The 11,917-nt window shown below is 40.5% G+C and overlaps 1 long non-coding RNA gene across 1 annotated transcript in view; it reads right to left on the bottom strand.

The window, feature by feature from the left end:
• Nucleotides 1-10,315, bottom strand: part of LOC119043452 (uncharacterized) — a 56,212-nt gene extending 45,897 nt beyond the window's left edge. The window contains exons 1-2 of the long non-coding RNA XR_008390204.1: nt 10,188-10,315; nt 9,803-9,991 (exon numbers count right to left, since the gene is read on the bottom strand). This is a non-coding gene — a long non-coding RNA (uncharacterized LOC119043452). The remainder of the gene's footprint in view (nt 1-9,802; nt 9,992-10,187) is intronic.
• Nucleotides 10,316-11,917: the final 1,602 nt, after the last annotated feature.

Raw genomic sequence — 11,917 nt, forward strand, 5'->3', positions numbered from 1 at the left:
AGTTAGCCAATGACAGGTAAGATTCCCAAAGGGGGGAACCACCTAAGACAGGCATGATCACATGGAGGCCCCAGGGAAGGACTTGGGGGCTATGGAGGAAGGGGGTGATGGACCCTCGCCCCTCAGCTTTGACGAAGCCTGAGTCCTCAGTCTGTCTGCAGGAAGTCTCCTCTGCCTGACTTAAGCCTGAAAACAATGACAAAGGGTGGTGCAGCCCTGTGCTGGGAATGGTGGGTTCCCCAGGGTAATCAGGCATAAGAAAGAATTCCTAAAAGTCTTGTGAAACCTGCTTTGCTAAGAGTTCTTTCCTTTATATGATAAAGGTCCGAACAGGAAATGAGTATGTCTCCCAAAGTTTCTGCAACCCTCTTTCCTGACAGACACTGACTCAGACTAAGCCCTCAGATTTCTTTGAAATGTTATCTACTGTTTGATCCTTGCTACCCTGTATTCCTGTGTATTACAACCCAATAAAAGCCCCTGGAGGAAGGGGCTCCTGGCCCTTCCCCTTTGAGGAACCAGCCATCTTTCCTCCTCAAGCAGATCATGTCTTGGTAGTGTTTACGTTCATCCGTGGCGGATGGGGGACTTGCGGGCAAAGTCACCCCCACATTTATGTATTGCTGGTACAGCAATAAATTCATGTAGTCTTCACAATAATCCAATAAGGAAGTTATAATTACTATGCCCATTTTATTGATAAAGACACAGACACAGAGAGATTTGATAGCTTGATAAAGATCACATGGCCAGTAAGTGGCTATGCTGGTACTCAGGCTCAGGCAGCCTGGCTCCGGGGCTGAGGTTATTATCGGCCACTAAATACAGGACTCAGTAGTTCAAATGACACTCACGTACACTGTAATATCTGTGCACGTAAACTATTTAGTAAATCTGTGTATTTTAAAATAATATCACTTGTGTTTTTCTCAATTCCTTATTTTATAAAACCCTAGGAAAGACTCCCTTCATTATGATTGAAATAGGAATTCTGGAATACTGAGTGGCTCTAGCAGCTTACCTGGAGGGCCCAGGCACAGAACTATCTTGTTTTAAGCTTGGCATATAAGTTACCTTGCCAGATTGTGAAGTAACTAAAGTCATGTTTTGAGATGTCGTATGTGTTGAAATGTCTGGACTTATTCACACTTGCAATAATTTTCCATCTTTCAACATGTTTTAACTCCCTCCAACGGATTGTGAAATCTAGTTCAAGTCAACAGCTGAATCTGAACATACTCCAGGAGGTAAAAATACTGATTGATTCACCACACACGTCCCAAAGTGAAAAGGTCTTAGACACCCATTGCTTTTTGTTCTTTTTATCTTCTTATTGTTCTATTATTCCGCTGTGAGCTAGCGTAGGTCTGCAGTGGCACTGATCTCTTCTTTCCTCAGCTTCCACTGCCCTGCTCTCCCTGAACGTCCCTCCCTCTGGCCTCAGTTGCCCAGCCTCTGGGGGCATACGTATGCCCTTCTCCCAACCCAATGAGAATGTTACCACTCAGGAGAGAAGGCTATGCTTTCCAAAGTTTTTCTTCTGTTAAAGGTATTCCAGCCACCTGAGAAGCTTAGGGGATGCTTTTTTCTAAAGGTCCATCTTCCCTCTCTGAATTAACTGTCTAAAACAAAAGCCAAACCTTGATTTACGGGTGAACAATAATAAATTGTTTTATGTCCCCTTGCAAATGAAAATGGACCCATGTCAAGAATTATGAAAAGCCGGGAGGGGGAGCAGAGGGTCTTCTCTACAGAGTTAAATGGTATGAAAATATACTGCCATCTCTATTTTAGTCATGTGTGTTTGGCTTTTAATACATTTTTCTGATCGCAAAAAGAATAGTATCTTCTTTGCTCATATTTTTCCATGTCCATATCAATTTTCCACCATGCCTGCATGATATTCTGGCCTAAATATTCTTGACATTTGTTTACTCAATAACACATTTATGTGCCATCTTTAAAAACTGCAGTCTTCCCGCATCTCAGGTCTGGGTGACCCTAGTTTTACAGCATTCCTGCACTCTTGAGAGGAATCCCAGGGGTCACCAGGGGACGAGAGGAGAAGAGTGCTTGCTGTCAGGAGGAAGGGTTTGGCCCAGGATTCAGCCTCAGAGGGGAGCAGTAGCCAGAGCCAAAAGCAGCCAGGCCAAAGTGTTTCTGTGTTGTTTACAGGGAGAACAGGCTTCAGACCAAATGTTTTGACAAGACTCGCTCTCCTCTCTGACAGAGCCTTCCCCAAGAGACTGCATGGTTCAGATTCATGCCTTTCTCTGTGGAGGAAGAGCCCACTTGTAGCCCGGATATCAGAAATCTAGTTATGGTTTTAACTCTATCTAAGTGGATCATCTTAGGAAAGCATGTGACGAATCCAGGCTCACTACCTAAAAAAAGTTACACGGGTTAACAGAAACATGGAACTTTACAAAAGAGACCTTGTGATTTCAACAGAAGAAAAAAGAAACCCAAAGGTTTATTATTTTTCTTATTAACACAGATGTTGTGGGTTTCCACCCCTTCATTCCTAACACAATGTTTCTTTAAAGAAAAAAGGATATCTCCCTCAAGTTATTTTTGTTGAATGAATCACCTTGCATATTATCTATGTTTTGATCACCTTCACATAAACAGGGGATAGAGCTGGCATATGGAAATGTATTGAATGTTAGAGCTTAAATAAAGGGCAATACATAATACAGTATAAGCTCTCCATTTTTACATGGAAAAACAAAGCAAAACACAACCATGCAAAAAACCTCAGGTCCCGGAAATTAGCTGGCTAAGTCCACGGGTTATTAGTGTGTCTCACCAGATAGATGTGTTGTTCCACACGGGATACAGCGATTCATGCCTCTTTACCACTTTAAAACATTTCGTGCAACTGCTAGGCCCAAGCAACACTCTGGAAATATTTGTATGTCAACAATCCCATTATTCTAAACTGGTGGTAGAAGTTAAAAATATTAAAATTGTTTAAAAAAAGATAGGTATAATTTTGCAACTCCAGAGCCATGTAAAATTGTCTTAAAAGATTAACACAGTTTGGTAAAATAATTGCTAAATCCAGGGTATCATCAAGAAAAGCAATCAGCCCTGGCTGGTGTAGGTCAGTGGATTGAGCACAGGCCTGCAAACCAAACAACCATGGTTCGATTCCCAGTCAGGGCACATGCCTGGGTTGCAGGCCAGTTCCCAGCAGCGGACGCACAAGAGGCAACCATACATTGATATATCTCTCCCTTTCTCCTTCCCTTCCCCTCTAAAGATAAATAAATAAAATATTTTTAAAAAAAGAAGAAAAGCAATCATGTGCTTGTTATATAGAACAGAAAGAGTCTGTCTATCCGGCACCAGCACAGCCAAATGCTAAATACCGAGGACTGCGGTAGACAAATAGTGACTATTTTATTGATGACTGGTGCACCCAGGAAAATAGGAAGTGAACGCTCAAAATGATATAGGGCAAAATCGCAAGACGCTGTGGGTTAGGAGTTTGGGGCTGTGTTGGGAGCTGATAGATCAGAGGTGAGGGGAGGGTAATGAATCATTGCTTCAGGTCTCGGGAACTCTGAGGTCTGTTCTGGTGTCTCTCTATTTGCTGTCATGGGCACATAGCCAGGGGCTTGTTTGACTTTAGGGCTCAGAATAACTCAGGCCAGGATGTTATCTGCAGACTCCCAGAGGTCTGGACCCTGTGACCATTAGTCCAGTCAGGCTACTGTCTTCTGTTGCCCCAGGATTGCTGATTATTGAAGAAAAAGGCTAGGTCACTGAGGGATAGACAGAAAGAGATGAAGACAGACAGACAGAGATGATTTCTAGAGCTAGGAATTAAAACTGAATTTAATCAAAGTCACAAGGGCCCTTGGTTTCATGATTATACAACATGCTATAATATAGAATAAATCTTTCAGAGCTAGAGAGATTCATAGAGATACCTAGTACTAACTCCTAATTGTGAAACTTGAGAAAACTAAAGAAAAAGCAATAGTATTCAACACTTCCTGGAATAAAGTCAGAGGGCTTTTTACAAAACTCATTGTGGTATTGACTGGTCAACAGGCAAATAGGTCAAAGGACAGAACTGGGAACAAAGAGAAAAGACCGATGATGCATGTACAAATATTGCATGGGTGGAAGAGTTAGTGTAGGAGATGGACAAGAAAAGGATGGACATGTTACGTAAGGCCCTGGATGGAAGGTTATTCATATGGAAGAAAATAACATGGGACATCCTTCTTTACTCCATACCCAAAAAATTATTTCCAGGTAGATTGAAAGCACAAATGTTAAGACTTAAGTAAATGAAGTTTTCTACCATATTCATGACTTGGAGTAGGAAAGATTTTCCTTAACAGGACATAAAGAACATAAACTATAATGGACAAGATTAATAAATTGGACCATATTAAAATTACAAATGTCTGCTTATCAAAATACACTATTAAGAGAGTGCAAAGAAAATCCTCAAACACCAATATATGTAAACAACAAAGGACACATTAGAATATAGGAACGGTTTCTGTGAATCAATGAGAATAAAACAATCCAGTAGAAAAAGAATGTTTACAAGCAAGTTAAGTGGAAATAAAGCTGAAATCATAGAAGATGCAAATGACCCTTCAAAACCAACACAATAGGTCCTGAGACTTTTTGTGACTTGAATTCCATGCATCTGTCTGTGATCATTGAATGATACACTTTTGAATTGAATGTAGACCATTAGTGCTACTACTTGAGCTAAACTTCTGCATGATTCATAATTTTTAAAGTGTGTAGTTAATATTATGCATGTAATTGTCCTTTCACTCTCACCGGTATGTGTCCATTTACAAAACAAAAATGCTAATATTCAGTAATAGGGCTATAAAAGATGTTAACTCTGTTTAGTCATTGACTGATCTTGCTCTAACCTTAAACTTTTGTGATTATTGACCTATGTTGCATTTATCCTAAACCCCCCCAATGTTATCTAGCTGTTTTGAATATCAGCGTTACCCTAGTATATGCATCATTTTTCTTTGTTGCTGTTTTATTCCTTCATATTAGCAAATATGAAATTCTGTGAAAAGCAAAGTGAAATCTCTTTGATTAAAAACAAAACACCAAACTCCCCTTCTGCAGCAGGAATCAAATTGCTCATTCTTGAAAACTTCCTCATCGAGAATTTAGTAGAAGCAGGTATACTTATATTACTGTGACATTTGTGTTAATGTTTCCAAACAAATGTGCTTTGAATTTAGAATCACTACTTATTTTTTTATATAGTTCTTCTGATGCTCTTCATCACACATCAGGGATCAGAACTGAGGTGTAATTCCCCATCTCTGTCCTCAAGAACTGAGTACAATCTTACTGTAAGTTAAAGTGACTTTTGCCCTGAGTCAGAGATTGCGCAAAGATGAACTTTGTTGGGTTTGACTGATTGTAGATGGGTTGTGGTGTGGTGTACTGAAGACTACTGAATGCAACTTACAATTCTTAATAAAAAATCTTTATTCTATTAGTATTAAAAAAAGAATGTTTAAAAATATGAAGTTATTGCACAGAAGATAGAACCCTAAATGAATAATAATATATCATGAGATAAGAAAATGCAAACTAAAGCCACAATGGCTCCCCATTGTACACCATCAGACTTGCAAAAATCCCTACAGTACCACATGTTGGTGAGTATGCATTGTGGAAGGAACTATTTTACTGCAGGTGGGATTAACATTTGAAAACTGTTTTTATAAAGTACATGAATATGACCTACGATCCATGTAAGTGGGTGGGCATGTGCCTCGAGGGACAGGTATAAGAATGCTCATGCAGCATAACTATGCAAAAAAAAGGAGAAAGTGTCTTAACAGTTGAGTGGATAAATTGTGGAATATTTATACAATGGGATATTAAAAAGCAATGAAAATTTTAATGAACTACAACTTCATACAACAATGTGAATGACTGAATCTGAAAAACAATAAGGTAAAAGAAGCAAGTCACAAAAGAATATGTTGTATGATTCCACATGTATCATCTGGGTGGTAAAACTACAGGGTCTGGCAGAAGTAAGGCCTGCTTGAGTGTGGTTGGTAGGATACATGAATGTCTCTCATGAGATGGAGAGCAATTTGAACATTTCACCTAAAATGTCACATGGCGTGTATTGTTATGTTACAGAATTGTGTGCTTATGATTTTGTAATAAAAGATTTTGTAATAAAAAAGGGGCATTATGCGTGTGCTGGACCCTGTATATTTTTAAAAAGCAAAAATCTAAAAATCATAAAAACCAAGATAGCTATTTTCTCTGGGAGCAATTGAAGCACACAGGAAGGGTCTAGGTTACTGAATAAGGTAGCAGATTTTGTTCTAGGTCAAGGTCTTATAATAGACAAGGTTTTTTTTTTAATAACTTGGGTTATTATTTCATGGCTTATAGTTTCATGGTTTTATTATTATCACCTATATTATACACATATATGTTTTATAGTCCCTTCAATATGTATATTTTACAATACGAAATGATTTTATTTTATTTTTTAAATTATGTCTTATTGATTATGCTGTTAGAGATGCCCTGATTTTTTCCCTTTTATCCCCTCTGCCCAGCACCCCCCTCCCTTTGGCAATCCCCCCACCATTTTTCATGTCCATGGGTCATGTGTATAAGTTCTTTGGCTATTCCATTTCCTATACTGTACTTTACATTCCCATGGCTATTCTGTAATCACCAACTTGTACTTCTTAACCCCCCTCACCTCTTCACCCATCATGCCACATTCCCCTCCTATCTGACAACCATCAAAACACATTCCTTGTCCATGATTCTGTCTCTGTTTTCTTGTTTTCTAGATTGAATTGTTGATAGATATGTATTTTTGCCATTTTATTGTTCATAGTTTTGATCTTCTTTTTCTTAAATGGGTATTTTTAACATTTCATATAATATTGGTTTGGTGATGATGAACTCCTTTAGTTTTTCCTTGTCTAAGAAGCTCTTTATTGGCCCTACGATTCTAAATGACAGTTTTACTGGGTAGAGTAATCGTGGCTGCAGGTTTCTGCTTTTCATGACTGAATATTTCTTGCTAATCCCTTCTACTGTGCAAAGTTTCTTTTGAGAAATCAACTGATAGTCTTATGGAAATTCCCCTGTAGGTAACTAACTTTATTTCCCTTGCTACTCTTGAGATCCTCTCTTTATCTTTAACCTTTGGTGTTTTAATTATGATGTGTCTTAGAATGAGCCTCTTTGCATTCATCTTATTTAGCACTCTTTGTGCTTCCTGACCTTGCATGTCTATTTCCTTCACCAAATTAGGGAAGTTTTCTTTCATTAATTTTTGAATAGATTTCCAATTTCTTGCTCTTTCTTTTGTCTTTATGGCACCCCTATGATGTGAATGTTGGATTTCTTGAAGTTGTCCCAGGGGCTGCTTACACTACCTTGTTTTGGGGGGCTTCTTTTTGTTTCTGATTGGTTGTTTTTGCTTTCTTATGTTCCAAATCATTAGTTTGATTCTCAGCTTCATCCACTGTACTGTTGTTTCCCTGTAAGTCGTTCTTTATTTCAATTAGTGTATCCTTTGTTTCTGACTGGATCTTTTTAATGCTGCTAAGGTCCTCACTAAGTTCCTTGAATATCCTTATAACCAGTGTTTTGAACTCTGGCTCTCAGAGGTTGCTTATCACCATTTCATTTAGCTCTTTTTTTCAGGACTTTTGATCTATTCTTTCACTTGGGCCATATTTCCTTGTCTCCTTGTTTTGGTAGCCTTTCTGTGTTGTTTCTATGTGTTAGGTAGAGCTGCTTTGACTACATGTCTTGGAAGTGTGTCCTAATGTAGTAGGTGTCCTGTAGGGTCCAGTGGCACAGCCTCCCCTATCACCCAAGCAGGGTACTCAAGGTATGCCCTTTGTGTGGACTGACTACACCCTCCACCCATAGTTAAGCCTTGGTTGCTGTTGGCAGATCAATGGGAGGGATTTACCCAAGCCAATCAGCTGCAAGAACTGGCTATGACCACTTACCACCAACCCCTGCTCTCTGTGGAGGATCAGCTATGTGGTGGCAGGGTGGCGGTGCTCTGATGCGGTCTGAGCTGTCCACTGGGTATGCTGGCCCTGGGGTTTCCTGGGTGGTACAGGCCAAGATCAGCCCCCACCGGTGTTTTTCCCAGGGCCATACTCCCTGAACTATAACACAATCTGAGATGGTTGCTATTTATGCTGGGCTTGGAGATTCCCAGGCAAAGCCAAGCTGTGAATCTAGAGTGGCTGCTGTTTGTGCCAGGCCTGGGGTTTACAAAGGCCAGCTGTTGCTTGTTTGAGAGGATTCAGGAAGTTGTGAAGCACATGACAAGACCAGCCACTCATATTGAAAGCAACTTGGGTGGACCCGTAAATTGGGTGGGGCAGAGCCACTGGGGATCTGCAAGGTGTGTCCAACCGTGTCAGCCAGGTTGATGGATTCTCAGATTTAGCACCAGCTTGCTGGCTCTGTTGGTGAGTATTTAGAAAAGGGACAATGGCCTCACCTTGATGACAGACACTTCAGTTTCTCCCAGAATGCCATTGGTGCATTTCAAGCTGCTACCCCAGTGCTGAAGCTCAGAGGAAGTGAGTTTAGTGGGCGACTCCCTGTGTGGGTTCTTTAAGAGGAACTACTTGGGGAACTCCAGCAGTTTCACCACCCAACTCTTTCCCTGGTGGTTTTTGCAACCAGACCTTGTGGGTATTTATCTTCCTGGCACTGGAATCCCAGACTGGGTGGCCTGACATGTGGCTAGTACTCGTCACTCCCCAAACATCCCTCCTACCAGAATTTTTATCTAGCACACGGGGGTGCGGGACCAGCCTGTTCCGCATCTGCAGCCCTCCTACCACTCTGGGTAATGTGGTTTCTTTAATTCCATAGTTGTCAGACTTCCATTCAACTCGGTTTCTGGTGATTCTGAGTGATGGTGGTTCTCCATTTTAGTTAGAATTTTGGTGTGGTTGTGTGCAGAGGTGAGCCATGTCTGCCTCTGCTGCCCTCTTGACTAGAAGCCACGAAAATAATTTTAAAAGGAAAAAAGGCAAGAAACTCAAAGGCAAGAAACTCAAAGAAAAGAAAGGGTACTAAAATTGGAGCCAAGAGGTACTATTATAATTTCATATGTTAAAAAGAAAAAGGTTTCTGTCAACTCTTAGCCACTCAACTATTTAGGAGTGGAAAGCGTATTTGGAGCAGGGGTGAGGAGAGTAGCAGACATTTTTTTTTAAGCTCTCTGGGACAGCGACTTCCAGTCAGTGTGTCACGAGAATTTTAAAACCTGAAAAATCTGACTAATTAATCAGGGGCACGGACCTCTTCTCCTTTAAATTTCAAATAAAGATAATGAAAGCAGCCAACACAACAACATCGTCCAGTTGGAGGAATCCAAATTATACCTTTTTTCCCTGTCAGATCAGCAAAAAAACATATGTATATTTTGGGGTACTGCAGAATTTTAGTCATTGGTTATGAGTGCCATAAGATGAAAAACACTGGAAATCACTGCTCTCGATAGGATCCGTGAACACTTTTGAAGCCTGGGAACGCTCTAGTGTCATTGCATTGTCTGGGCACCTAACGTCTTCCAGACACCAGACTCTTCGCAACATCATGTCTGGTTTTCACAACAAATCTATGAAGTCTGTGTTATTACTCCAGTTGCACAGAGAAGAAATCTGAGGTGCAGAGGGGTTAAATGCCTTGCCCAAATTAATACAGTCAGAAAAGAGGCAGTAGTCTAGTGTCTTAAACTTTTCTGTGCAGATGAATCTCCTGATACCTTGTTAAAACACAGGTGCTGATCCAGCAGGTCTGGGGCCGGGGAAACCTGAGGCCATCAGGTTTGTCGGGGGCTGCTGGTCTGCCGTCCCACTCTGAAGGTCATGGGTTCGGGAGCCGCACCTCCTGGAGCTCTGATGCCGTCATTCTGCAGTTTTGTGTTATGGAAAAATCACATTACTCCTTTCATCTGTAAGATGGAGGTGATAAGAGTTAGCTCATAGGGTTGTTGTGCTATTTAAAGTTACAATATTCATGCAGGGTTTTTAGCACAGTGCCTGGCACTTAGTAAGCATTCGGAAATATTAATTATTTTTAGTAAGTAACATTGGGCTATGCTTCTAATGAGAATTCTACTGTTACTAAGAGGAGCTAATAAATCATACCAGGGAGGCTTCAGCACAAACGGTAAGAAAATTGCCTGGAGAGAATTATAGCGAGGAGCCCTGCCATTCTCACTCCTCAAGGCTGCTCGCATGTCTTGCTGGATCTTGTCATTTCATGTACCTTTATATAAGAATACTCAACATGCAGCAGACTTGCTTTTTCTGGAGAATAATCTCCCTATGATCTCCTGTGTGGGAGGAGACCAACTTTTCTGGGAAAACAGCTAAGGCTGGGAATCCATCCAATTTTTAAAAACTGCTGATCAAATCCAAATTGATTAATACTTTCTTATTTTTTAAAAAAATTTTAGAGAGAGGGGAAGGGAGGGAGAAAGAGAGGGAGTAAAACATCAATGTGTGGTTGCTTCTCACATGCCCCACACTGAGGACCTGGCCTGTGACCAAGGCAGTGTGCTCTGACTGGGAATCGAACCCGCAACCCAGGGCCACACTAAATGCACTGAGCCACATCAGCCAGGGCAACGAATATTTTTTTTAAACATAAACCATTTTGAAGTTAAAATGTAACATTAAATGAAACCATTCACTAAAGGTATTTTGGGGAGAAATTCAAATGGAAAGCATTATTAACAACCAGTTTTTCTTTTCCTAACACCCTGTTACAATGTTGCTGCCTTCCTCTAACCACCGAGATTAAAGATTAAAGCTGCAGCATGGTCTCTGTTCATTCCCTTTTATATCTTCTTCCTTTGTTCATTTAGTCAACCTAGAGGACTACACTTGGTAGGTTTAGAAAGGGTCTTACCACTGTCAATAACCCTTATCTTTGGTCAGTGGAAAAACGAGCTGACTAGCTTTGTTATAAATACACATTCCAGTGAAAACAAATGTTTGCCCTCACTGTTTGTTTAACAAGAATTGATTTTGTGCCATAAAGCAGGTAACTTTACAACATCCAATTAAAAAAATTTTTTCTTAATTATTTTTAGAGAAAGAGAGCAAAGCTCAATAGATCACAAACCCAGAGTGACCTGGGTACCAGGCTACACCAATAGTAAGGCGTCAAACAGACTGCTTACTTATGAGCTATGGCTCATTGCTTCCCTAGCTATCTACCCTACGATAATAAAACCCAGACCGACTGCTGGTGATGCAGATACGGGCTGTGACTGAGGTGCAATCAACCAAGTTATTCACACATCACAAGTCTTCTTTGAGAAATAAACAAAATCTACAGTTGCTGGATTTTTTTTTAATCTTAAAAATGTTAGTGTCCAATAAATAAAGATTCCTCACAGATTTTCTTAGTGAAATTCACTCTGGAGGATGAAAACATTTTCAGAATGCAATCATCGTGTTGCAGGCACTTCCCAGCTCCCCAGTCCTCCACGTCATTTTTTGCTGAGTGATTTTGGGAAGCAGAAGCTTACCAGATAAATCCCTGTGAAGTCTAGAGAAACCTTACAGAAAATATCAGAGTAGGAAAAGGAAATTCAAGAATCCTATTTGGAATTAATAAATCAGCTTCCAAAACCCAAAAGAAAGGGGACAGTGATCCAATTCAGTCAAGGGACAAGCAAAACAGCTTTGCCAGAGCGTCCAACAAGTACATCTTGTCAGAACGATTAACCTTAGTTCCAATCAGCCGTAGCGAGCTCCATTAGTTAGATAATGGAGTTGCAAGCAGGCCGGTGCCTTTATTGGCTGGCAAATTGCACAGCCCTGTTTTCCTCTGTGTTCAACAGAAGCGACCTGAAAGCTCCTGAGAC

The sequence above is a fragment of the Artibeus jamaicensis genome, unplaced genomic scaffold, assembly GCF_021234435.1.
Source record: "Artibeus jamaicensis isolate MK-2021 breed Jamaican fruit bat unplaced genomic scaffold, CSHL_Jam_final scaffold_474, whole genome shotgun sequence".
Lineage (NCBI taxonomy): Eukaryota > Metazoa > Chordata > Mammalia > Chiroptera > Phyllostomidae > Artibeus > Artibeus jamaicensis.